This window comes from Schistocerca cancellata, chromosome 7 (genome assembly GCF_023864275.1).
Source record: "Schistocerca cancellata isolate TAMUIC-IGC-003103 chromosome 7, iqSchCanc2.1, whole genome shotgun sequence".
Lineage (NCBI taxonomy): Eukaryota > Metazoa > Arthropoda > Insecta > Orthoptera > Acrididae > Schistocerca > Schistocerca cancellata.
The window spans coordinates 404,282,890-404,295,090 of record NC_064632.1 but is presented as its reverse complement, the minus strand read 5'-3'; the positions used below and the strand labels follow the sequence as shown (position 1 = coordinate 404,295,090).

At 42.2% G+C, this 12,201-nt stretch overlaps 1 non-coding gene across 1 annotated transcript; it reads right to left on the bottom strand.

The window, feature by feature from the left end:
• Positions 1-11,476: 11,476 nt before the first annotated feature.
• On the bottom strand, positions 11,477-11,551 carry Trnas-uga (transfer RNA serine (anticodon UGA)). Its single transcript has one exon. It is a non-coding gene; the product is annotated as a tRNA-Ser (tRNA).
• Between the last annotated feature and the right edge of the window lie 650 nt (positions 11,552-12,201).

The window sequence follows — 12,201 nt, the reverse complement described above, 5'->3', positions numbered from 1 at the left end:
GCTATCAATCGTCCTTTTTAAATTTTATTGGCAGATCCATATTTCAGCTAGAAACTAGCCATTCTCAGTGCACTAGCATTTTTGATCAACGCATGTAATGCCTGTTGGTCGGGCTTCATCCACAGTTCATTGAATAGCAATAATCTTGTAATGCCTGTTGGTCGGGCTTCACTCACAGTTCATTGAATACCAATGAACTGTGGATGAAGCCCGACCAACAGTGCATTGAGAATGGCTAGTTTCAAGCTGAAATCTAGATCTGCCAATAAAATTTAAAAAGGACGTCTGATAGCTGAAATCTATTATTTACAGTAATCTAAATAATCAAAACTGTGAGAGTGCAAGCAAACATCAGCAAAATGTGTACCATTAAGACAAAAAAACTTGAAAATCGGATGTATAAAGCCCACGAAATTAAAAATTTCCCATTACTTTTTAATCACACATCGTACGTTGGAAGAAGAGACTGAAGTGTGACCGTAATTATTTCTATGCCAAACGTATTACTGAAATCAATGATACTGAGTGAGAGGAAAAATTTGATCAATAAAATATGATTTTATCTCCTCGAATGCATATTTTAATGGTATACTCAAAAACTATTTTCGTAAAGGATATAAAGTGCTTCCTGCAAACTACTTTCTTTTAAAAATTGATCTTATAACAGTCCAAGAATGTTTTATTTTTACTTGGTGGCTGGTTTTGGCGACTTGGTGACTGTGGCGAGTTGGAAGCTTTGGCCGTATTGATGAATTAATAAACGGTTTACCAATCAAGTGTGTAAAGTAACAGAACGGTTCCGACCTTGACAGTGAGTCGCTATAGTTCCATACTTAATCAGATTTTAGCTGCAGTATTGTTTCTTTCAGCTGGTATATTTACTGTAATCCAATATACGCTGAAAAAGTTGACGTACTGTGATTAACAAAACCTTAAAAAGCTGTAGTACTAAACTAGATTTTTTTATCTGCAATACCCCATTAGAAATGGTTCATTCTTGGGCGAAATTTATGAATAATATACTGTAAACTAGAAAATGTTACTGTTCCGTGGGATATACGGCAACAGAAAGAAAAATAATATGAAAAGGATATGGGTTCCAGACTCAAAAAGTTTCTGTTAAAACTAAGTAACGCAAGAATTACTTTCTCTGTCTTAAAGACAAGAAGTAAAGTTCAAAAAGAACAATGAAATGTACGAAAGGACGGTATGAAAATGTCAATAGCTCTGTTAGTCATTAAGAGCTACCATAACTTCTTCGCAATGGCAGATCCAGTTACGTAATGCAGAGACGGCTGGAATGGATTTCTTTTTCGAGTTGTAGGCTAATATGTTCCTCTTTTTGTCGTACAGAAATGAGAAGTAGCAGAGGGCAAGTACGAGCAACATCCGCTACTACGTTCTTACTCGCATTCTAACGATTAGCCTTTCTTATGCTATCGAGCATGCCTCAGCTGTTACTGTAGATGACGTACACACTGCACATGTGTTCAACTCGCTTTCAGCAGGTTCTTCAGTTCGACAGAGTTTGCGTTTCTAATTTCTATTTACACTGCACGTTTACCCGATCACTCGAAGTTTAAACAACCGTATACGTTGCGAAAATGTTGTGGTTTCATATTTTTCTTTTTAATTTTTGTCGGCGAGCTGTACTTCCACGAGCAGCTGAATACTTCTGTGTGTGCTTAATTCGTGAAGAGTAAGAACGTCCAAGTACTGATGCTTTGGCAACAAGATAGATGTTACAGATACATTCGACGTCGTTCCTTTCGCTACGCGGAAGTTTTTTATCGCCTTTATTACACTTAATATCTCGCCTCGTCACGTGTGACTTAGATAACCCTGTTGAGGCATAGTAAGATATTTCAAGAGTAAACAGTACACTTTGACTCTGCGCATAGAGAGATAGTCAAAGCCTGAATGAGTCTTTAATCTAAAAACTAAATGAACTTGTTCAGACAGTAAAAAGCTGTTGCAAATTACAAAGGCAGAATTACGAGAGTACATAATATGAAATCAACCTCATAAAGGATAGAAACTGAAGCTATACAAACAAAAATGTAACTGCTAGTTTATTCAAAATCGTGTATTTCCGAAAGTTCTCGACCAACTGATTTGAAATTTTGACACAACGTTGCATTCTAATAGAGGCATTGTTTTGGGTACCTATTTCTTTAACATACGTATAGATGGAGGGAGGGGGAGAGAGAGAGAGAGAGAGAGAGAGGGGGGGGGGGGGGAATGGAAAATGTTGTCAAAAATCTCAAATTCATTTCAAATTTTTACACGTACTGTAATAAACGTTCAGACAAGTATGTAATGAAACGTTGCTATCAAACAGGAAAGCTGTATTTATGGATTATTGGTTTATGATTAGAATAGTACTTTTCAATAACAGTAAACAAGGCTGAAGATCAGAGGGAGGGGGTGGGGAGAGGATGGACAGAGGGGTGGGAGGAAAAGGACAGAAAACGGGAAGGAGGAGATGGAGAGAGAGGGGTGTGGGAGTGGACACAGAAAGGGAGGAGGAGGCGATGAAATGAGAGAGGGGCAGACAGAGGGCAGAAGAAGATGCAGAGAGAGGGGGAGATGAGAAGATGGACAGGGAGAGGCGCAGGAGGTGGTCGACAGAGAGAGAGTGAAGGGGGAAGAGACGGCCAAAGAAAGGGGAAGGGGAAGGTGGACAGAGACAGGGGAGAGAAGGATATTAAGACGTATATCCAAGACCCGTACATATTGGAAAAGTGTGCTTTCTCTTTTCTTTCTTTTCCAGCACCTCAAAGCGTGGATGGGTACAGTTAGTCCCACAGTAAGATCGGACCGTTAGTCCGAAATGCATTTTTAGTCTTTCAGTAGGTTTTCCAGCAATTCTGGGAACTGGAATTCACCGTCTACTGGTTTATGTAACGGAAACAATAAAGAAAAGGAGGCTTGTATTCTTCACTCACTTGTATAGTGTGGATGTTAACTGGTTAACCAAACAGACCTTTAAATAAGATGTGGCAAAAGAAGTCAACAGCAGGATGGATTCAAGAGGCCTAAAATTTTTTATAAAGAAACAGCAGAGGCAATTCCAGAAAAAAGATGTTACACTTGTAAGAACTCCGAGCTCAGAATAAACAACGAGTCCGCAGTGGGTCAAGTAAAGGAAAAAGAAACGCAATGAAATGACGAAGCGATGTTGGGCGGAAAGGCAAAGGAAGCAACTGAATATCAAGAAGCGAAATTACCACGTGGAGCCCCAAAATGCCCAAATAAAGTTTGATACAAGAAGACTTAATAAATGCTCAGAATAAGATCTGACAGTAAGTTAGCCAAATCACACGGCAAGGAACCATGGGTGAAGCAAACAATAACACAAGTTAAATGACAACCTTACCCTTGCATGGTGGCGCCTTTAGATCTTACAACCAACGCCTCCTCCCGTGGTATTTAGACATGTAAATCTACAACACAATTTTAATACATAGCCTATACTCAATACAGGAAAATTTCTGTTAAAGCAAACAAATGTAAAATAAAAAATTAAATGCAAAATGCTTAAAAACATTGAAAATACACGTACAATTATATATACAGCCAAATTCCACTGGTCAGAAATATGAATAATCTGAAACAACAGAGCCATAGCTCAGATAATTACACTCAAACAGACCGTCCGGGGTGGCCGAGCGGTTCTAGGCGCTACAGTCTGGTACCGCTACGGTCGCAGGTTCGAATCCTGCCTCGGGCATGGGTGTGTGTGATCTCCTTAGGTTAGTTAGGTTTAAGTAATTCTAAGTTCTAGGGGACTGATGACCTTAGAAGTTAAGTCCCATAGTGCTCAGAGCCATTTGAACCATTTGAACACTCAAACAAATGTTTCAGCAAGCCACCAAGTGCAGGCAGTAGAGCTGGGTGTGTCGTAGTACGAGAAATACCGACCACAAACGCGCGACGTAGCTGATTATCCAGCAAATATCCAGTGCGGCTCCCAGCATCCAGACCCTCACAACGTGGAATATCAAAGCCGGACAAATCCGCAGCCGCAGACAGAAGCTCGCCGTACTCAGATCGGTGTCGTCAACGCCGACTTCACCAGTTACACCAAGTCTTGACATAGGTGGAGCTAACTGCCGACTGAACCACTGTGTCCGGAAGTCGACCCGTAATGACCTCAGTCCGCTGTGACTCGCTGCCTGGCTCTTAACTACCTTTCCAACGCTGCTCAAGGCATGCTTTCAGAGTCGCTCCGCAGAGACAATCAGCGACCAGCGACAAGCTACAGTCGATTCGCGCTGTCAATGGTGGCGCCAGTGGATAATGCTCGAAATCCAGGCACGCGAAATCGACTGCGATCCCGCCACGGCTCAAAAGTGTCATATGAATGAGCTTTCACTCGAAAATACGAATCGAAAATAAAAATCTGAAAACCGTCGATAAACATTCATACATATTACATAAGTGGTGCAACACCTCAGTTACAGAACCCATAATGAACACCCTATTGTTGCAATAAGAAATAGAAAAATCAGTCATCCTAACAGTGATGACAGCTACTGACAACAGAATTTACACTCTTGACAGTTTGATTAACAAGAATGTTATGTAAATACTTTTGCTTATCATAAAGAAAGGACTGAATGAAAGAATACCATATGATACGAAACAGAAACTTTAAAGAAATAATTCAAAAAATTATTATGTACGAAGGGTAAAGCCCACACCATAAATTGACCAAAAATAACATTTATCCTAGAAGAGAGTTGTAGCCGTATCGACCTGTAAGTTCTCTGTGACTACAATGTAACCCGGCAATGGAGATGTTCACTTCTCTCTTCTACTCTTGCAATAGTAGTCCGCGTGTTAAGCGCTACTAGATTTTTTTTTAAAACCGATCTGAATTTTAAAAGTTTTACGGTTGGAAGTATTAGTCATAAGTCGGACTGAAGTAAAATCATCTTTACCGTTTACACAGATAACGGGATAGTTGATATATGTGACAGAAAAATAACTCGTGTGATTGCTGATTTGTGATGGGACTTAGCCTTCGTGATACTTAATAAACAAGAACATCAAAGGACACAGAAAGAGACTGATCGTCGGCATAAACTCAATTATTAGGCTTAAGTAGGCAACAGATAAACGCAATCACGAAGAACTTACAATTGCGCCGTGTTGTCAGAAGCTATCGTCAAAGTTAGATTGCTGATGTTAACGGACGCAATCCCCTGAATGATATATCGGTGTGTGTGCTCAGTGTAGGAACAAATAATTACCAAGAACAATAAACTTTAATTCTTCGTGTCGCCTACATCATTTAATGGACATTTAATGTGTATTTGTGGAATTAACTGATTCTTTGGATAACATAAAAGTGAAAAGTGATTTAGTGTTAATTTAACTGTAAACAGCAATGAGTTTACACCGAAATACGGCGCACTCAGAACATTGCACAAGGGTATCTTAACTCTGGAATTACATCGTGTAGTTGTTTAATGCGCGACGTAGCGACGCCTTGACGACGGAATAATAATTAACAACTCAATATTCTCGCAAAAATCATGGTGTGACCTCGGCTTGGGTAGATGGATTCATGAGTCAAGACATTATATTTTCAACGTTTGAGTACCCATTCTCAAACCGGACATAAGAACTACAGTCAGCAAGTTCGCGTAAACTGAAAAGTCTGTCGCGAACACCCAAATGACTTTTGGTTATCATTTCAGATCAAGGGAGTCATCGCGTTATCGAATGGTGCAGTCGCTACATTTATAAGTGGAGAAGATCGATAGACATCGAACACCATTGCTTTAATTACAGGCTAGGGCGGCGCACGCACTCCGGCGTGCTGCTCCATCGAGACGTTGATATCAGTTTTGAGAGGCAGTATCTGAAAAATAACCAAACAACGCGAGGAGTTTGTTTTTATAATAGTTACAGATTGTCGTTGTCGTGATCGACGGACGCCGTTCCACATCACCTCGAGTGGGACAACCATCACCATCGAACCAAGACAAAATAAGACGTCACAGTAGATAGTCCTCCTAAACCACTGGACCAATTTCAACCATACTTCTTACACTTTTCTCTCACTGGCAGGCAACAATCACTTGGGGGGGGGGGCGGGAAGGGGTTTAAGAACCACCTGCCTATAATAGTTCATGAGATATGAAGTTATAAACAACGAGATGCGTGAAAAACTGCCGCATCATGCATGATGTTTAAATTTATTACTTCCGTGCTGCTAACTCTATTCGCAATAAATTTCGCAACATATTCCGCTAAATGCATCTACAAAATTATATCGTGGTACTACACATAGTTCAGGAAATATGACGTCTTAAACACTGAGATGCGCGAAAAAATGCCGGTTCATGCATCAAGTTGTAATACAGGGTGTTTCAAAAATGACCGGTATATTTGAAACGGCAATACAAACTAAACGAGCAGCGATAGAAATAGACCGTTTGTTGCAATATGCTTGGGACAACAGTACATTTTCAGGCAGACAAACTTTCGAAATTACAGTAGTTACAATTGTCAACAACAGATGGCGCTGCGGTCTGGGAAACTCTATAGTACGATATTTTCCACATATCCACAATGCGTAGCAATAATATGGCGTAGTCTCTGAATGAAATTACCCGAAACCTTTGACAACGTGTCTGGCGGAATGGCTTCACATGCAGATGAGATGCACTGCTTCAGCTGTTCAATTGTTTCTGGATTCTGGCGGTACACCTGGTCTTTCACGTGTCCCCACAGAAAGAAGTCACAGGGGTTCATGTCTGGCGAATAGGGAGGCCAATCCACGCCGCCTCCTGTATGTTTCGGATACCCCAAAGCAATCACACGATCATCGAAATATTCATTCAGGAAATTAAAGACGTCGGCCGTGCGATGTGGCCGGGCACCATCTTGCATAAACCACGAGGTGTTCGCAGTGTCGTCTAAGGCAGTTTGTACCGCCACAAATTCACGAAGAATGTCCAGATAGCGTGATGCAGTAATCGTTTCGGATCTGAAAAATGGGCCAATGATTCCTTTGGAAGAAATGGCGGCCCAGACCAGTACTTTTTGAGGATGCAGGGACGATGGGACTGCAACATGGGGCTTTTCGGTTCCCCATATGCGCCAGTTCTGTTTATTGACGAAGCCGTCCAGGTAAAAATAAGCTTCGTCAGTAAACCAAATGCTGCCCACATGCATATCGCCGTCATCAATCCTGTGCACTATATCGTTAGCGAATGTCTCTCGTGCAGCAATGGTAGCGGCGCTAAGGGGTTGCCGCGTTTGAATTTTGTATGGATAGAGGTGTAAACTCTGGCGCATGAGACGATACGTGGACGTTGGCGTCATTTGGACCGCAGCTGCAACACGGCGAACGGAAACCCGAGACCGCTGTTGGATCACCTGCTGCACTAGCTGCGCGTTGCCCTCTGTGGTTGCCCTATGCGGTCGCCCTACCTTTCCAGCACGTTCATCTGTCACGTTCCCAGTCCGTTGAAATTTTTCAAACAGATCCTTTATTGTATCGCTTTTCGGTCCTTTGGTTACATTAAACCTCCGTTGAAAACTTCGTCTTGTTGCAACAATACTGTGTTCTAGGCGGTGGAATTCCAACACCAGAAAAATCCTCTGTTCTAAGGAATAAACCATGTTGTCCACAGCACACTTGCACGTTGTGAACAGCACACGCTTACAGCAGAAAGACGACGTACAGAATGTCGCACCCACAGACTGCGTTGTCTTCTATATCTTTCACATCACTTGCAGCGCCATCTGTTGTTGAAAATTGTAACTACTGTAATTTCGAAAGTTTGTCCGCCTGAAAATGTACTGTTGTCCCAAGCATATTGCAACAAACGGTGTATTTCTATCGCTGCTCGTTTAGTTTTTATTGCCGTTTCAAATATACCGGTCAATTTTGAAACACCCTGTACATTTCTTCTTTACTACTAAGACACTCCTACAGCCGAGTCAGCTTAAGGAAATCGCCGACACCTCGAAGCGCTTTTGACAGCTTTCAAATGCGAAGTGCAAACGGCTGTAAACGAAAACAATAGCCATTTATAAAGCTATGAAGTTGTGTTGCCATAGAGACGGTTACAAAATCGCGTTGCGGAAACATGAAGCAGGTGCGCCCACGGTATAGAAACTGTTTCATAATAGCAAAGGTGCTTTTACGAATACATGGAAACTAAATTTCTTCTGTATTACATAACAAACAGTTCATTTTTTGTATAGTTCCTAGTAGAAAACTGGCGAAATAAACACCCTGGCCGTGTTTGTCACCTAGTTTATTCATATAACATAGGCTTTAAAATGATTTGTTAAAGTAATTTACCAACTCTCTGAGGCTGTGCCTCTGAACATACTAAACAACACTGCTGATATTTTAGCCATCCTTGCTTCTTACGTCAACTTTTTTTTTTTACTCATATATTCGTATAGATACTCCGAACTGCAGTAGTCAAATGTTTAAGTTATTATCCTTTAATTTCCATTGTTTCCCTGAATTCGTACCTCGTGGATTTTTTTCTGCTGCTGGGAAAGTCCTCGGAACTACCGTCGGATATCAACATTACGTAGGTAATCCTGTATCTTGTTGCACTTCAGACTGTGGTCTGAACTAGCATGGTAAAACAGGCCGGGACCAGAGACAGCCTTGGAGGTCGGTCACTAGCTCTCGGTTACGCAACGCTGTGGTGTAAGCACACACACACACACACACACACACACACACACATACACACACACACGCACTACACGTGGACACGCGAGGTGTATCGCCTTGCTTGGTGGTCTTCACGAGGTTGGCCGTCGCCCAGCTGGAACACTGGATAATTCCCCACGGCCTATTTAGGTAATTGCCACGTGTAACTAGGAGTGCTCCGATGTTACCGATATGAGTATCATTATTTTTGTTTCAATACTTATGGTTTCGTAATCGACACTAAGTATTCAATAATTTCGTAGAATCGAATGAAATGTCAGCGAATCGGCATCGCAGATATCGAAATGTGTCTGGGGAATACAATAATCTTTAACTTCCAGCTTAAGGAGAATTAAAACGAATGCAATACACAGGAAACACAAGTCTAGTAGTAAAAGCTATACACGATGCATAGTCGGTATTGAGCATTATTAGGTTCGAGAAACAGAAAGCTATAATGCTAGCACGTTTGCTTGCATGGCCGCCGTCTGCATCAGTTTTTATAATCAATTATTACTGGTTTTCCTTCTTAAGCCTACTGCAAATAAAAAAGTGATTTTCACCAGAGACGTTTCGCTTTCATCTATAAAGCACCTACATACATACATTAATCCTTCTTCCATAGATCATGAATACGACATTTCGTAATGATGTGGAACTTGTCTACACCAAATAATTAATTAATTTTTTTTTTTACTTTTACTACATCATATCTAACAATTCATCTATTGACTAGAAGGAGCTGTCATTCAGAAATTCTTTGATTTGCTTTTAAATGTTGATTGGCTATGTGTCAGACTTTTAATACTATTTGGCAAATGACCAAAGATTTTTGTGGCAGCATAAGTCACCCCTTTCTGTGCCAAAGTGAGGTTTAATCCAGAATAGTGAATATCATCCTTTCTTATAGTGTTGTAGCTCATGCACTTCGCTGTTATTTTTGGATTCGGATGGGTTATTAATGACAAATTTCATAAGTGAATATGTGTATTGCGAAGGTACTGTGAATATCCAGAGTTCCTTAAATAAATGTCTGCAAGGTGATCTTGGGTGGGCTCCAGCTATTATTCTGATTACACACTTCTGTGCAATGAATACTTTCTTTCTTAATGACGAATTCCCCCAAAATATAATGCCATATGAAAGCAGTGAATGAAAATAGGTATAGTAGGCTAATTTACTGATATGTTTATCACCAAAATTTGCAATAACCCTAATAGCATAAGTAGCTGAACCTAACCGTTTCAACAGAATATCGATGTGTTTCTTTCAATTAAATTTCTCATCAATGCACACACTCAGAAATTTTGAGTATTCTACCTTAGCAACAAACTTCCGTTCACATTCTGGAAACATGAATACGCAAGGTACCTCTACATTTTGGTAGTTATGGATACATCTCCCATCACGTAGTTGGTATATTCCTGATTTCTGGAATATATCTGTTTTTCCTATTGCTTTCTGAAAGTGTTTTTTTTCCTCAAATTGTTGATTTGATGAGCTACCTTTATGCCTTATTGTCCGTAAATACATTCTGTCTGTGTGTATGTGGCCGTATGTCATCGTATACCATCTTTTTTGTTTTGTTTATCGCTCTTTATTGTTCCTGTTCTTGTTGTTTGTGTGGGAGTTTGAACTTGTGTTGACGTTAGCTTTTTACTCTTTTCCTGCTTCCTGATTTCATTCAAAATGGTTCAAATGGCTCTGAGCACTATGGGACTTAACATCTGAGGTCATCAGTCCCCTAGAACTTAGAACTACTTAAACCTAAGGACAGCACACACATCCATGCCCGAGGCAGGATTCGAACCTGCGACCGTAGTGGTCGCGCGGTTCCAGACTGAAGCGCCTAGAAACCCTCGTCCACTGCGGCCGGCTTGATTTTATTGTTCAGCTTTATTACTAGTTGCTTTGTATCCAATGTTTTTGGCTATTTGTACAGCGTTATTTCTTTCTTTCTGGCAGTTGCTTGAGTCTAACGGTAGCAAAAGAAATGTGCAACCAAGTTTCCTTCGACCCCAACTTCCGCTAACAAAGAAGGTTCAAAATGTTTCAAATGGCTCTCAGCAATATGCGACATAACATCTGAGGACATCAGTCCTCTAGACTTAGAACTACTTAAACCTAAGGACATCACACACATCCATACCCGCGGCAGCATTCGAACCTGCGACCGTTGCAGCAGCGCGCTTCTGGACTGAAGCGCCTAGAACCGCTCGGCTATAGCGGCCAGCTAACAAAGAAGGAAAACGCCGTAGTTTGCGCAATATGTAAACAAAAGCCAAAAGCACCATAGGCACACATTGCAATCATATTAATATGATACCTCCCATGTTCGTCGTTAACGTGCAGTTACCACTACCAGACGACAGGTAGCAGCGTTGGCGTTGTAGTGTGTGTGTGCGGTGTGGGGGGGGGGGGGGGGGAGGGTGTTGAGGTGGAGAACTGTGACAGGTAGCAGCGTTGGCGTTGTAGTGTGTGTGTGTGGGGTGGGGGGGGGGGGGGGAGGGTGTTGAGGCGGAGAACTGTGTAGCCGTTCTCGTGATGCGGAAATGGAGCGATTTATCTGGCATCCAGCAGGACATGACCATCGGCAGGTGCCACCGTGACAAAATGAGGGTGTCTATAACCGGCGCCGAGGCAACACGGGCCTTAGGTGACGGGGGTGACCACGACTCCGGAGATGTATACGGACGAATAGAGTTGCAACTGGAATGAGATTTTCACTCTGCAGCGGAGTGTGCGCTCATATGAAACATCCTGGCAGATTAAAACTGTGTGCCGGACCGAGACTCGAACTCGGGACCTTTGCCTTTCACGGGCAAGTGCTCTACCAACTGAGCTACCCAAGCACGACTCACGCCCCGTCCTCACAGCTTTACTTCTGCCAGTACCTCGTCTCCTACCTTCCAAACTACAGAAGCTCTCCTGCGAACATTTCAGAACTAGCACTCCTGAAAGAAAGGATACTGCGGAGACATGGCTTAGCCACAGCCTGGGGGATGTTTCCAGAATGAGATTTTCACTCTGCAGCGGAGCGTGCGCTGATATGAAACTTCCTGGCAGATTAAAACTGTGTGCCGGACCGAGACTCGAACTCGGGACCTTTGCCTTTCGCGGGCAAGTGGGAGGCGAGGTACTGGCAAAAGTAAAGCTGTGAGGACGGGGCGTGAGTCGTGCTTGGGTAGCTCAGTTGGTAGAGGACTTGCCCGCGAAAGGCAAAGGTCCCGAGTTCGAGTCTCGGTCCGGCACACAGTTTTAATCTCCCAGGAAAGTTTCATATCAGCGGACACTCAACTGTTCTGCACTGTCGCTTGCTCCAAAAAGTGTGCGCTTACGGTCTATTCGATGACATATGCGGTTGGATAGAAAGTTTTCGAAGAGACAGGGAGCAGTATGTCGTCCTGAACGGGGTGAATTCACCAGAAACAAGCGTAACTTCACGTGTGCCCCAGGGCAGCGTAACAGGTCCGCTGCTTTCTACGATTTACATAAACGATCTG